Here is a 16072-nt window from a genome sequence, read left to right as displayed (position 1 = left end):
ACATATATATATACATATATATATATATATATATATATATATATATATATATATATATATATATATATATATATATATATATACATATATGTATGTGTGTATATATATATAAATACACCCACATGTATATATAATATAATATAATAAATGCGAAAACGAATTTTTGTGTGTCAGTGTGTCACACTTTGATCACCCCTCTCTCACTATTCAATGACACTCCTACTGTTCTTCTTGCTTGGGTGAGAATAATAGTAGGCATAGAGACAGTAAGGGCGATGGCAAAGACAAAGAGAGAGAGAGAGAGTGTGTGTATGTGTGTGTGTGAGAGAGAGAGAGAGAGAGAGAGAGAGAGAGAGAGAGAGAGAGAGAGAGAGAGATAAAGAAAGAAAAATAGAGGGAGAGAAAGGGAGACAAAATAATTTAGGGAGTGTTGATGATGTTTAATTAAGTAGTGTTGATGGTGGCAGTAGGAGTAATAGTAAAAGAGAGAAAGAGTGGGTATGTGAGAGAAGGAGGGAGATGATGTACGATTTTGTTTAACTGTGTCTCTTTGACAGAAATTCCTGTGGTCAAAATACTGAGAACTGAACCAACATACTGAACGCTCACTTCTTTTACACACACATTTAGCCTTTTACTTTTATCATTTTTGCTTTCTTTAATACATCTATGCACGCACATACATATATATATATATATATATGCACATACACGCATATAAAATACACACACATATATATATAAATACATATATATATAAAATACACTTTAATTGAAATAAAGTTTGCTCAAGATTAAACACATCTTATATAATAAATGCGAATGTCAGTGTGTCGCACTTTTTCATCTTTAATAGATCCTTTCTACTGGAAGCACATGGCCTCAAATTTTGTGGAAAGAGATTAAATCAATTACATCGACCCCAGTACGTGACTGATGCTAATTTTATCGACCCCGAAAGGATGAAAAGTAAAGTTGGCCTTGGTGGAATTCGAACTCAAAACCTAATGGCAGATGAAATACTGCTAAGCAATTCGCTCGGCCTGCTAACAATTGTGCCAGCTCACCGCCTTGACATAATATAATATAATATAATATAATATAATATAATATAATATAATATAATATAATATAATATAATATAATATAATATAATATAATATAATATAATATAATATAATATAATATAATATAATATAATATAATATAATATAATATAATATAATATAATATAATATAATATAATATAATATAATATAATATAATATAATATAATATAATATAATATAATATAATATAATATAATATAATATAATATAATATAATATAATATAATATAATATAATATAATATAATATAATATAATATAATATAATATAATATAATATAATATAATATAATATAATATAATATAATATAATATAATATAATATAATATAATATAATATAATATAATATAATATAATATAATATAATGTGAATGTCAGTGTATCAGTGTGTCACACTTTTTCAACTTTATTCTTAGAGGCCGTAGCCCAACACATCATACTATTTTGGAATCAGTCTGGCTCCATGACTAAATTAAAAACATTCCAGGTCAAATCCGGACCCTCAATCTTGAAATTTTGGATTCCCAAGTTTTCATTACTGTGATAGGCTTTGGTTATTTTTTTACGTGACTTTTTGCGACAATTTTTTTTTTTGTACGAGAACAATTTTTATAATCTAAAGGCCAACTCCAAGAGTAAATTAAAAAAACATTCCAGGCCGAATCCGAATCCGCACTCCTGAAATTTTGGATTCCTTTGTTTTCATTACTGCAATTGTTTTCGGCAATTTTTGTTTTACATGATTTTTTTTCTTTCTCATTATTGGGATATGACTCTGGAGCAAGCAACTGCAACAAATTCTCCAAAACAAGACAGAGATCTGTTTGTAGATCTCTCCATTTGGGGTCAGATGCTTAGAAGCTATATACTAACTTAAAACCCGCCCGATAGCAGTCCTAAAAGAACATATATGTAAAACTCAGTGGTTAAAGATAAACATTAGAATTGGGCAAACAACTTTATATCGTCCCCGTATATTCACACCATTCAACATGAATAAATGCATATTACACACAGATCAGATTTCAGTTTCAAAATAACCACCTCCCCTCAGAACCCTAACTAAGAAACAACTAACTGTATTCAGTTCGCTTCGAAACTAGCCAACTGGACAGATCCCGAAGAAACTGCTCACACCCGGTGAAGTGGAAACACGTGTAGGTCGCAACAACGATAGAAATATGCTGTATGAAATTGTAAAATAAGAGGAAATAGATTTCGAGGATGAACAAGTTTCCATATTCTATATCGTTATAATTATTGCTTATATATCGGAAACCTCCTTCGGTCACGAATGACCATGGTATTGCACCTAGGAAGTTACCCTCCCAGGCACAAGTCCGGGCAAGGTTGTTTATGGAAGACCAGCAGTCGCCCATGCATACCAGCCTCCCATCTCCATGCCACCGATGTTATACAAGGGAAAGGCAAAGGGGCCGATACAGCTTGGCACCAGTGACGTCGCAACTCATTTCTACAGCTGAGTGAAACTAGAGCAACGTGAAATAAAGTGTCTTGCTCAAGAACACAACACGCAACCCGATCCGTGATTCGAACTCCCAATCCCACGGTCGTAAGCTCGACGCTCTAACCACTGAGCCACGCTTATATATATATATATATATATATATATATATATATATATATATATATATATATATATATATATATATATATATATATATATATATATATATATATATATATATATATATATATATATATATATATATATATATATATATATATATATATATATATATATATATACATATACATATACATATATATATATATATATATATATATATGTATATATATATATATATATATATATATATATATATATATATATATATATATATATATATATATATATATATATATATACACTCCAGATAATACTACCATTCAGAGAAATGAACACGGAATTAAAATAATAAATAAATGCACCCTTTTAAAGCCTAGCCAGGCTCATGGTCCAGGTTTCCCGGTTTCAATGGCGTATGTGTTCCCCAGCTGGACAGGACGCCAGTCCATCGCAGCGTTACTCATTTTTGCCAGCTGAGTGGACTAGAGCAACGTGAAATGAAGTGTTTTGCTCAAGAACACAACGCGTCGCCCGGTCTAGGAATTGAAACCACAGTCTTACGATCATGGTGCTGACACCCTAACCACTAAGCCACGAGCCTCCTCGAACACGGAATTACCCATCGGAATTACAGCATGAATGTGATAATAATTGTAAGTGACCAATAATTGTCACTCAGAGTGAGTGACTAATAATAGACATACAAGTTAAAGACTAATAATAGGCATACAGGTTAAAGACTAATAATAGGTATACAAGTTAAAAAGCTGTAACCTGGAACATAATTAAAAGCAGCCACGGTATCCGCCTGTATAATATACTCCCCAAAACTCTCTCTCTCTCTCTCTCACACACACATACACACACACATAGTACCACAGAAAGTCAGCCGTAGCTTCTTATTATTAGTAAGACAGTAGTAATTGTAACAACACTTACTTGTTTAAATGCTATCAGCTAGGTGCAAAGTCTTCTCCGGAATAGCTTCTCCGACTAGCAAGAATAGATTAAGGTGAAACGATATAAAAACATTCACAACTGAATGTTCATAGAGTAATACAACGGTATGCATACGTACCTCTATACACATGCAAACTCACATTCACACTTACACTCACGTATATATATATACATATTATATATTTGATGTATGTGTTTATGTAAACAAATTGATGTGTGCATGTATGCCTTTGTTTAAAAAAAAAAACAAAGTCGTGTTATTGAGTATATTTGACAATCTTGACAATAAATGCTTGACTCACCTAACAGGTTATGTGGGAACAGATGACTCCAAAACAACGTCACTTGTAATGCGTTGTTAAAATTTTGACGAAGGCGTGGTCATGCGGTTAGAAGCTTGCTTCCCAACAATATAGTTCAGGATTCAATCCCACTACGTGGCATCTTGGGCAAGTGTCTTCTACTAAAGCTTCAGGTCAACCTAAGCCTTTTGAATGAAAATTGTAGACGGAAACAGAAAGAAGCCAGTCGTATATATATACATATATATATATATACATATATATATATATATATATATATATATATATATATATATATATATATATATATATATATATATATATATATATAAGAGCACGGGAAATGCGTCAAGGCCTAATAGGAAGCAGTCCGGCTTCCTATGGCTAAACAGCAGTAGTATATTTCCTTATTGGGACTGTCACGTTAAGTTGGCAGTATACAACTACTTTATCGCATCACTACTGCTTAAGTCTCTCTGAGAGATTTAGAAATTCATTATTTCTAATATATATATATATATATATATATATATATATATATATATATATATATATATATATTAGAAATAATGTAAATATATAAAAATAAAAAGATAAAGAGAGCAATGGTAAGGTTGGACAAGCAACATATATATATATATATATATATATATATATATATATATATATATATATAAAATAAAGTAATCTAATTTTTTTCTGTCTCCGATGAAGGGAAGTACTGGATCTTCCCAGAAACAGATGTAAGACTCTATCCATAAAATACTTCTTCAACCTTACCATTGCTCTCTTTATCTTTTTATTTTTATATATTTACATATACACACGCTAATACACGACTTATAATACTCAATCCTGTTCATACAACGACTGGGGCAAACCAGTCGGTATACAGGACTTACTCGGTATTACCTGTATCCTCTTGGGTTTGGTTAAATTCAATACCCTCCTCAACCTTATATATATATATATATATATATATATATATATATATATATATATATATATATATATATATATATATATATATATATATATTGCTTGTGAAGATCTATTGAGGCAAGTGAAATCAAATCAAAATCAATGACGTGGCCGATGACAGTACTGCCTGATTGGCACTTGTGCCAGTGGATTGTTAAAAGCACATCCGAGCGTGATCGTTGCCAGGGCCACGGATTGGCTCCTGTGCCGGTGGTACGTAAAAAGCTCCATTCGAGCAAGATCGTTGCCAGCGTCACTTTACCGGCACATGTACCGGTGGCACGTGAAAAACAACATTCGAGCGTGGTCGTTGCCAGTGCCGCCGGTCTAGCTCCTGTGCAGGTAGCACAAAAAAAAAATCACTTTTTGAGCACAGTTGTTGCCAGAACCGCCTGACTGGCCCTTGTACCGGTGGTACGTAAAAGCACCCACTACACTCTCGGAGTGGTTGGCGCTAGGAAGGGCATCCAGCTGTAGAAACTCTGCCAAATCAGATTGGAGCCCAGTAGAAGACATTTGCCCAAGGCGCCATGCTGTGGGACTGAACCCTGGAACCATGTGGTTGAGAAGCAAGCTTCTTACTACACAGCCACGCCTTCGACTTAATCCAACATAGATTTTGTCTTTTTAAGCAAGGGATTTATTTAAAGAAAGAATGACAAAAAGCATTATCATAAACGTTAGCCTTCATTTCTTCCTCACGGCAAATTTATTTACTCCCCACTAGAGGGAGTACTTTTTTTTTGTTGATCTTACTATCACAGAGCAGTACACTATGTACCTTCTCTTTCTTATCTTTTACTTCTTTCAGTCATTTAACTGCGGCCATGCTGGGGCACAGCCTTGAAGAAGTTTTAGACGAAAGAGACAGCTGTTATTTCTGGCATATTTCTCGACCGCATGTCTACGCTGGTTACTTCCAATACAGATACCTTATACATACATGCATACATTCGAATAATAGGGAATAATTAGCAGTCACCAGTTGAGGAGGGGTTTGACATTTTGTGATATTTTGTCTCGTACTTGTCTCTCAGTATGTGTTTATGTATGTATGTATGCATGTACGTGTGTATGTATGCATGTACGTGTGTATGTATGTATGTATATATGTATGTATGTATGCATATATGTATGCATGTGTGTATGTATGCATAAAACCTTTGACCAAGAATACAAACAACATATCATTAAGAAATGGAAACGCTTCCTGGATGATTGTTTCATTTTTGGGGAAAAATCGACTGAAGATCTAAATGTATTTAACAATATACTAAACGCACTTCACCCTTCCATCAAATTCACAACAGAATCCAGTTGCAATGAACTACCATTCCTGGATATCCACATAAAAATACAAAACTGCACCGTCACAACAGACATATTTTACAAAAAAACCGATACACACCAATATTTAAACTTCTATTCTTGTCACCCATCACACATCAAAAGAAACATCCCAAACAGCATGGCTAGACGCATCTGTGCTATAGTAAGTGACCCTAAAACGCGTGAAACCAGGCTCAACGAACTGAAAGGCTTCCTTACTATACAAAAATACCCCTTAGGCCTAATTAATGAAGGAATTAAAAAGGCGATGGAACTGAATATCACCCAACTACGGACACCAAAGGAAAAAGTTAATGAAAACACGATTCCGTTCATTAACACATACAGTCCTGGAATAACTAGCATATTCCACGTCATAAAATCGAACCTGCCTATACTCCTTCAAAGCCCTAAGATGAAAACTCTGATTGAAAAAAACACCTTACGGAATAGCAGACGCCAACCAAAAAACCTTAAAAAAGACCTGACAAGGGCAGAATTCAGATCAGAGACTAAACCAGAATTCATTGTAAAAGAATGTGGTGATAGGAGATGTGGAACGTGTAACAATACCAACAACTACAAATACATAGAAATAGGTTCCCACATAAAATTCAAGAACGGATCTATTGTTAAAATAAATGCAGATATGAACTGCAAAACACAAAATCTCATATACTGCATCACCTGTCCAAACTGTAAAGAAAATTACGTTCGCGAAACGAATAACTCACTTCGTCAACGTGCAAGAATTCACAGACAACATATCCGACAAGAAGAACTAAGGATGATTCCATTAAGTAAACATCTGGAAATATGCGGAGACGGAAAGTTCAAAATCTTTCCCTTTTACACGGGACGATCCACAATACCGAAAGGCAATGGAACTACTCTTCATAAAAAAATTTTCCCCAAAGTTAAATGTTTGAAAGAGAAAAAAGGAAAACAAGGAATACGTTTTGTATGTATATATATGTATATATGTTTGACATGATATATATAGTTATTTTTACTAAATTGATTTTACTAATTCGATTTTTCAAATTTACAAAGATTATACTAATATACTCTCATGCAGAACTACACCTTAAAAATAAATAAATAAATGAATGTATGACAGGAATATATTCTAAAAGGGACCCAAAGTCTATAAAAAGAAAGGACAAAGAATATAAAATGAAAGAACTAAAAGCAAAAGAAAAAACAGGAAGACATTTTTTGTTTTCTTTACATTTTCTATTCATTATTCTCTATTTTTTCTTTCTTCTTCTTTCTTCAACAATCCCTAAAAACTGTCAGTAAGTAGTAAACAAGCTTTTAACTTTTTTTTTGACACCCCTTAAAAAGACAATTTCAATACAATGGCCCTTCTCTCTCTCTTTTACCACATCCACCTCTCTATCTGTCTGACTATCAGTCTATCTATCTATCTCTCTATCTGCCTAGCTATCTATCTATCTGCTTATACATCTTCCATTATCTCCAAAGCCTCACCCCAAAACAAAACAACAAAACAATGTTCTGTTATAAACAAAACCCCCCAAAACACCTGTTTTTATATAAATAAGCTAAATCTCTGTATTTTCAGTTATATTTGACAAGTTCGAAAGATGAACGAAAGCGCTAGTATATGTATAAAATAAATGAAAGAAGTTATTCCAAAATTCTGACGACTTTTTTTTCAATATATATATATATATATATATATATACGGCCGCTACATAGATGACTGTATAGGAGCCACTTCCCTCTCCCGCGAATAGCTCTTCCTTTTCATCTCCTTCCTCTCTAACTTCTACCCTGCTCTTGACTTTACTTCTACCATCTCTGACACCTCTGTTAACTTCCTCGACATCTCTCTTTCCATCAACCCCCCTCCAACTCTCTAACTACCTCCACCTCCGCCTTCTTCAAACCCACCGACTCCCACCTCTACCTCAACTTCTCCTCCTCACACCCATTCCACACCAAACAGGCCATCCCCTACTCCCAGTTCCTCCGCCTCCGACGTTTGTGCAGCCTGGACCAGGATTTCGAGACCCAGTCCCAGTATCTTGCTCGTCTGTTAATGCATCGAGGATACCCCTCTCACCTTGTGCAATCCGCCCTCGCCCGCGCTCGTCGAATCGACCGCACCAATCACCCACACCAATCCCCTAACCGTACCCCCTTCCCACTCCGTTTCCACCCTGCCACCCTACCCCTTCGTCGGAGGATACTACGGGCCTTCCGTCGCCTCCAGTTCGATCCCACCACCCACCCCTATCCTCTTTCAAACGCGCCCGCAACCTACGCGATCTACTGGTCCGCAGTACCTTCTCCTCTTCCTCCCCACCCCCACCCGGCTCCTTCCCGTGCTCCAGATCCCGCTGTCACACCTGCCCCTTCATCACCAACACTACCTCTGTCACCGGATCGAACCTACAAACACTTCACATTCCACACAGTTTCACCTGCACCTCCTCCAACCTAATTTACTGCATCAAATGCACCCTATGCAACCAACTCTACGTGGGGCAGACGGGCCGCCGGCTGGCCGACCGTTTCACCGAACACCTAAGGGACGTTCGGCTAGGTTCGGACTCCCCCGTCGCCCGTCACTTCCACCTGGCCAACCACTCTCCCTCTAACATCTCCGTTTTTGGCCTCGCCCTGCACCATGGGTCCACTCCCTCGCGACTCCACTTGGAGCAACGCTATATTTTTAACCTCAATTCTTCTTTCCCCTTCGGACTCAACACAGCCCCCCTCCTCCTTATGACTCTCCCCTTTAAGTCTATGCAACACTTTTCTTTGTTTTTTATTTTTTAATTTTTTTACCCCCCCCCCCCCCTCGTCCCCTTTACATTATATCCATTATTCACTTGTTATTACACTCACTACATTTTTCCACAATTTATCTCACCCCTTCCTACACGCACACATACCCACACACAAAAAATACACGCACCCATACACACACATGTAAGCACACCTATCCCCCAACACACCACACACACACACACACACACCTAAGCATACACACCCTTGCACACATAACCCACATATACCCCCATTCACAAATACCTCCCACACACCTGACAACCCATACCTACCCCCATTCACACATACCTCCCATACACCTACACACACACCTCCCACACACCTTACATATATACCGCCCACATACATGACAAACATACATGCGCGCCCTCACACACACATATAGACGAACGCACATACATACACACACACACACACGCACAGTGGTAGAGACCCACACCTTACACAGCCCTACACACACACACACACCCATATATACGCGCACGCCTACATACACAGCCGCATACACATGCACACACACGCACACGGACACACACATACAGACACACATAAACACACACACACCCGTACCTAACACTCACAATCCCCCACACACACGCACATCCACACACATACACACGCACGCACACACCCACATACACACACACACGCACACCCCCACATACACACACACACGCACACACACTTCTCACCAACACTACACACTCACACAGACACGCATACAATCACACACACATGAGCATAAACAACACACGCACATACAATAGCAAACGCACGCACACACACGTACACAGCAACGCACATATACACAACATACACATACACACAAACACACACGCACGCACAAAAACACACACATACACACACGCGCACATACAAAATACACACACACACGTACACGTACCCAGCACCTACAACCCCACACAAACACACACACGAACACACACTTACTCAAAAACCGCCTGTTGACCAGCCACTTAACACTGTCCATAAGCATCCACTAACTATTCCTGCTACTAATTCCTTCCACTACGTCACACACACACACACACACACACACACACAAACACACTAACAGATAAACCACCAAACCATGCACACACACACACACACATACATACGCACACACACGTTCTGTTATCACACACTCGCAGACTCTCACACATGCACAGATATTCATCTCCTTTTTTCACTCTCCTGTCTTAGAAAGAACTTTTTCCCCACCACCTCCTCTTCCGGTCTTTTCACAATGTAACCTCGTGGGCATCGGTACCATTTTCCTCTTTTTCCGTTTTTCCATTCTCCGAACTTTCCATCTTTCCGACGAAGGGCTACGCCCGAAACGTCATACACTCTCTCTTTCCTTTCCCGAGCGTCCAATAACACTATCCGTATCACGTCCTCACTTTGTTGTTTTTTTTGTTATTGTTTTTTGTGTTTTTTTGAACCTATATATATATATATATATATATATACACACACACACACAAATTATATCAAAAACAGAAGAACACCAAGAGTGCAAAATACGTAAACACATAATGAGAGAAAAGTAGGAGACAAAATATCACAAAATGTCAAAGCCTCCTTAATTGTCGACTGCTAATTACTCCCTATTTCGAATGTAGGAATGTATGTATGTATGTATGTATGTGTGTGTGTGTGTGTGTATATATATATATATATATATATATATATATATATATATATATATATATATACATATATACATATTTATACATATATACATATTTATACATAGACATATATCTATAGATATACACATATATACATACACACACACACACACACACACACACACACACACACACACACACATATACACATACATTGGCGCAGGCGTTGCTGTGTGGTAAGATGATGTGTGTGTGTGTGTGTGTGTGTGTGTGTGTGTGTGTGTATGTGTGTGTGTGTGTGTTTCTGTCTGTGTCTGTATTCCCCCCTCACCACCACCGCTGGAAAACTGGTGTTGGTGAGTAAACATTCTCGTAACATTTGCAGGTCGGCAAAAAGAACCGATAGAATGAGAACAAGGGCCATTCCTTTGGAGATAGTATCACCAAAGTGAAAATGAAAATTGGCAATTTCCATAATTTTTTTCTATTTCTTTAACTTTATGCATACATGCGTATACACAAATATACAAACATGCACACGCATAAATACAAACATATATACACAAAATATATATAAAGATAAACGATTCATGAAAATATAAAGAAAAGCGATGTATGCGTATTTATGTATATATGCGTGTGTATATATGCGTGTGTATATATACCTATGTATGTATGTGTGAGTGTATGTTTCATTGTTTAATTCGCTCTTAGACATGAAAGTCAATGGGTGTGCCACAGTCAAATGACTGAAACATGTAAAAGAGTAAAAGAGAGTATATATATTTCGTATGTGTATTTCGTGTGCAAGATTCTTGATGTGGATACGTGTGTTGAAAGAAATACAATTAAACCTTGGGAGAGGCATTATGCCGGTAATAAACACACGCACTGGTTCAGTCCTTTATTTATTTATATAGTTTTTTTTTAATTTTTTTTTTTATATAGTTTTTTGTTAAATTATTTCATTGCACTCTTGCAATCTCTTCAGTAACTTGTCTCTCCACTTCCATTTATTTTGAATATATGATCTGGCGTTGTTTTGGCGTTGTTTCGAAACTGTTTGGTATGAGCATGTGAGTGTGTGCAAGCTCGTATGTGTGCACGCTCATATGTGTGCACGCACTTATGTGTTCGTGCTTATATGTAAGTATGTGCGTCCATATGTGTGTTTGTAACAATTTCGTTTATATCAGATCAGATAGAGACTTTTTAATTAATTTATTTACGTTCATATTCCGCATCATATGTGTGAACAACACATGCAACCATGGGCAATTGTAAGGCCCTCATCTACGTGTATTTGGTGTTTAAAATTGGTTGCGTTTCAGTTATGAGGACCGACTCCTGTATTTGTCGCAACGATGCGTCACCGGGGTGTCTAGACAGGATTTCTATGTTAATTCTGTCCAGTACACCACCATGTTGTTCTTTGGCATGCTGGTAGAGCACCGAGGTTTGTTTTTGATTATTATAGTCCCTCCAATGTTCGTTTACACGCTCAGCCAAACTTCTTGCCGTCTCACCTATGTGTGTGGTGTTTCTGTTTTTACACTCACCATCCATACAGCTTATTTTGTAGACTACATTTCTGGCTTTGCAGTTGGCACCAGGACTATTTTTGCACACAATGCAACTCTCCTCAACACACCTTGTTCTTCTGAAGGGATATGTTTTACATATTATTGATCTAATTGATCTCCCTGGTTTTTCTATAACATTTATCCTCAACTTGGTACTTTTGAGGATTTTTCGAAATCTGCGGGCCAGTTCTCCGTGTGGCGTGGCGTCCACAAACATTACTCACTGGAACTTGTCGGTATTGTACCACGTGGTCTTTTTGTTTGTTTTGTTACTAATCCTTTGTAGTCTATTCCACTGTTTGTTACGGTATCTAGGTTGTGTTCCATTTGTATCTTTGACAACAATCTCCTCAAATTTCTTGTTAGCTCCTCTGTATACCCGGATTCTATCTTTCTGGCTGTATCCCGAAAATTGCATGCGATGCATGAAGTCTTGAATATGTTTTTGCCCCTCCCATGGACCGCACAGGGGGGATATGTTTTTCATTATTCTAACCAAATCGGCTACTAATATATTGATTTTAACACTGTGTGATAGAGCCGAATTCTTATGGATAACATACTTTGAAGATATAGGTTTCATATAATGTGAGCGGAGGATTTGAACTTTGTCATTAATTGTTTCTAGCCAAAGTTCTGTGTCAAGTACTGGGAGTCTCATGTTTAGGTGTCTTGTTGGGTAATCTATTGTTACTTTGATGCTCTGGTGTATTGTATTAGCTATATTCTGGATGTTTTCCATCACGATCTTCTCGTTCTCTTCAGTCTGAATGTTTGATGGTGTTTTGACTACGATGTTAATGTCATCCACATATCTCCCGTATAGTTTGAGTGTTATTGAGTGTTCTTCGAGAGTTGTTTTCAGCTTTTTATCCCACCAGGTCATGAATAGGCTTGCCACGTCTCCGGCCACACTGACACCAATAGCCGCTCCCTGGACCTGCATGTATAGTTTTTCATTGAATTTAACTATATGGTTCTGCAGGGTGGTCTTCAGACTTGCACCTACAGCATGTGCAGCCATTTTTCGTGTTTGGATATTATCCTCTGGGTCGTGGGTGGGTGTATTCCATCCCTTCCAACGCTCTGCGGTGGTTTTTCTAGCAGCTGATGTGATCGTATGTGGTCTACCTCGTCCTGACCTGGTGGGGCAGAATCTAGTTAGGTCGTGGTGATCTAAGTATTCATTATTATAAACGAGCTTTAGGAGGAGGCCTAGTTCCCTCGTGTTCACTTCACGGAAGGTTACTTCACTTTCCGAAATAATTTCAACACATCTCTCTACGGCAAAGTCAATGTCAATGGATGGATAGAGAGATACTACATCCATACTGCCTATAATACAATCTGTCAGGTCATGGGAGCAGTTACATTCATTGACTCTGCTGAGGAGGTCCTCAGTGCTTTCACAAACATCAGGAGACATCTCGATGTGTGGTCTTAATATCTGTGAGAGGAAGAATGACAGCCTATAATTGCTGGCAATATTGGCACCACAAATCGGTCGACATGGTAATACAAATAATAGATGAGTATATGCATATATACGTACATGTATGTACATACCTACATCTACCTGTATATATAGATGTATATCTGGGTACAGGACGTTTCAAACAAAACGTAGACAAAATGATAAACAGAGTACAGAAAACACACAAGCCACAAAGATATATATATATATATATATATATATATATATATATATATATATATATATATATATATATGTGTGTGTGTGTGTGTGTGTGTGTGTGTGTGTGTGTGTGTGTGTGTGTGTGTGTGTGTGTGTGTGTATTTTGTCTATATATATATATATATATAGATAGATAGATATAAACACAGAGAGACAGTCTTAACTTCGTATTATTACTAAGAGAGTAGTAGCGAAATGAATACTTGCTTTGATATTGTCAGCTGGGTTCAAGGTCTTCTCTGCAATAACTTATCCGTCTAGCAGGAGTAGATTTAGGCGAAACGATAAAAAACATTCACAACCGAATGTTCACAGAGTAATACAACGGTGCGCATGTGTGCACACATACACACTTTCACACACACACACACACACACACACACACACACACACACACACACACACACACACACACACACACACACACACACATTATATTACGCTACATTATATAATATTGCATTATATTATGTTAAAAAAATACAAAATTACCATCCCGAAATACAACAAGGATGATTGTTGATAAATATAGTTAATGTATGTGTCTATGTAAACACATCGGTATGTGTGTGTGTGTGTCTGTTTGTGTGTGTCTTTGTTAAAAAGCCGATCTTATTTATGAGAATAAAAGACAAAAACGCCCAACATCTCGTCGGGATGTTTTGTATTAGTCGAGTACTATTATCATGCTCTAAATAACAGACTGTCAACGCTTGCTTATTGTATACTAGCAGAAATACCCGGCGTTGCCCGGGTTAAAGAGAATAATGAAATCTAAAAACGCCGTCTAGACTACGCATCATCTTTATATATAGAGATGTATATACACACACGCACCCAAACACACGTATATATATGTATATCAATATAAATATATGAAAGTCAATGAAGTTTCGTAAAAGAAGGTGATCATGTACATACTTTCTTGCTGTTGTGATTATAACACCTCATTGTAAACTATGTTCCTTGTTTTCCCTTGTGGAGCATATACAAATAGGTTTTTTGTTGCTGCCCACTCTTGAGCAGCCAACATACAGTTGTCCATGTGAGAAGCAGGGCTCTTCCAAGAGAAGACCAGCTACAGACAGTGTTTGACCCTGATATTTGTTTATGGACATGGCAAAAGTCACACGAAGGGGGAATTGTAGTCTTCTGAATGTAAAAGGAATGTCTGCTCCTGATGGAGTAAGAGGAATTCTTGGAATAAAGACGTCATCCCCTTTTGCACATCCAGAAAGAATGGTAGCCTCGATAACGTGTGACATCATTTTCTAAATAATGCTCATCTGTTATGTTCGGGTTAAAATTTCATCAACATCAAAAATATATGAATTTTCATGGGAGTTATGGCCGTTATACAAAGAATATAATTTCCAAATTTCATAAAGATCCATTCAGTACTTTTGACGTAGTTTTGGATAAGAAAACAAATGACTAATGTGTGTGTTTGTGTGCATGTGTATGTGTGTGTGATGGGTGTCTATATGTATAGATATCTGTATGCATGTATATATGTATATATGTGTACATATTACATGTACATCTATATATATATATATACATCTACACATATGTATACATATACATGTATGTATAGATCTATATATATATATATATACATATACGTGTACATCTATATGTATACATATACATCTCTCTCTCTCTCTTTCTCTCTCTCTCTTTCTCTCTCTCTCTCTCTTTCTCTCTCTCTCTCTTTCTCTCTCTCTCTCTTTCTCTCTCTCTCTCTTTCTCTCTCTCTCTCTCTTTCTCTCTCTCTCTCTTTCTCTCTCTCTCTCTCTCTTTCTCTCTCTCTCTTTCTCTCTCTCTTTCTCTCTTTCTCTCTCTCTCTTTCTGAAAGTATCTGTCATTACAGTATCGAAATGGTGTACATATACATGTATATGTATACATATACATCTCTCTGTCTCTCTCTTTCTCTCTCTGTGAAAGTATCTGTCACTACAGTATCGAAATGTGATTGTTTCAGTTAGTGGAATAGTTTCATTTTTAAAGTGAAAGTATTTGACATGAGTGTTTTTGTTTCACTTTTGACACGTAATA

General features: G+C 36.9%; 1 protein-coding gene across 4 annotated transcripts in view; it reads right to left on the bottom strand.

Annotated features, from left to right (window-relative positions):
- LOC106878800 (uncharacterized) overlaps positions 1–14359 on the bottom strand; it is a 31619-nt gene extending 17260 nt beyond the window's left edge. For 2 of the 4 annotated variants that reach the window (XR_016244209.1, XM_089362296.1), the window contains exons 1-2: positions 14219–14359; positions 3640–3693 (exon numbers count right to left, since the gene is read on the bottom strand). The gene's annotated coding sequence lies outside the window, so the exon portion shown is untranslated. Of the gene's footprint in view, positions 1–3639; positions 3694–3962; positions 4173–14218 lie in introns of those variants that run through there. The other 2 variants (XR_016244210.1, XM_089362297.1) reach the window with 2 other exon arrangements.
- Positions 14360–16072: the final 1713 nt, after the last annotated feature.

Source organism: Octopus bimaculoides, chromosome 14, assembly GCF_046866305.1.
Source record: "Octopus bimaculoides isolate indiv1 chromosome 14, ASM4686630v1, whole genome shotgun sequence".
NCBI lineage: Eukaryota > Metazoa > Mollusca > Cephalopoda > Octopoda > Octopodidae > Octopus > Octopus bimaculoides.
This window is presented reverse-complemented; position numbering and strand designations above follow the sequence as displayed.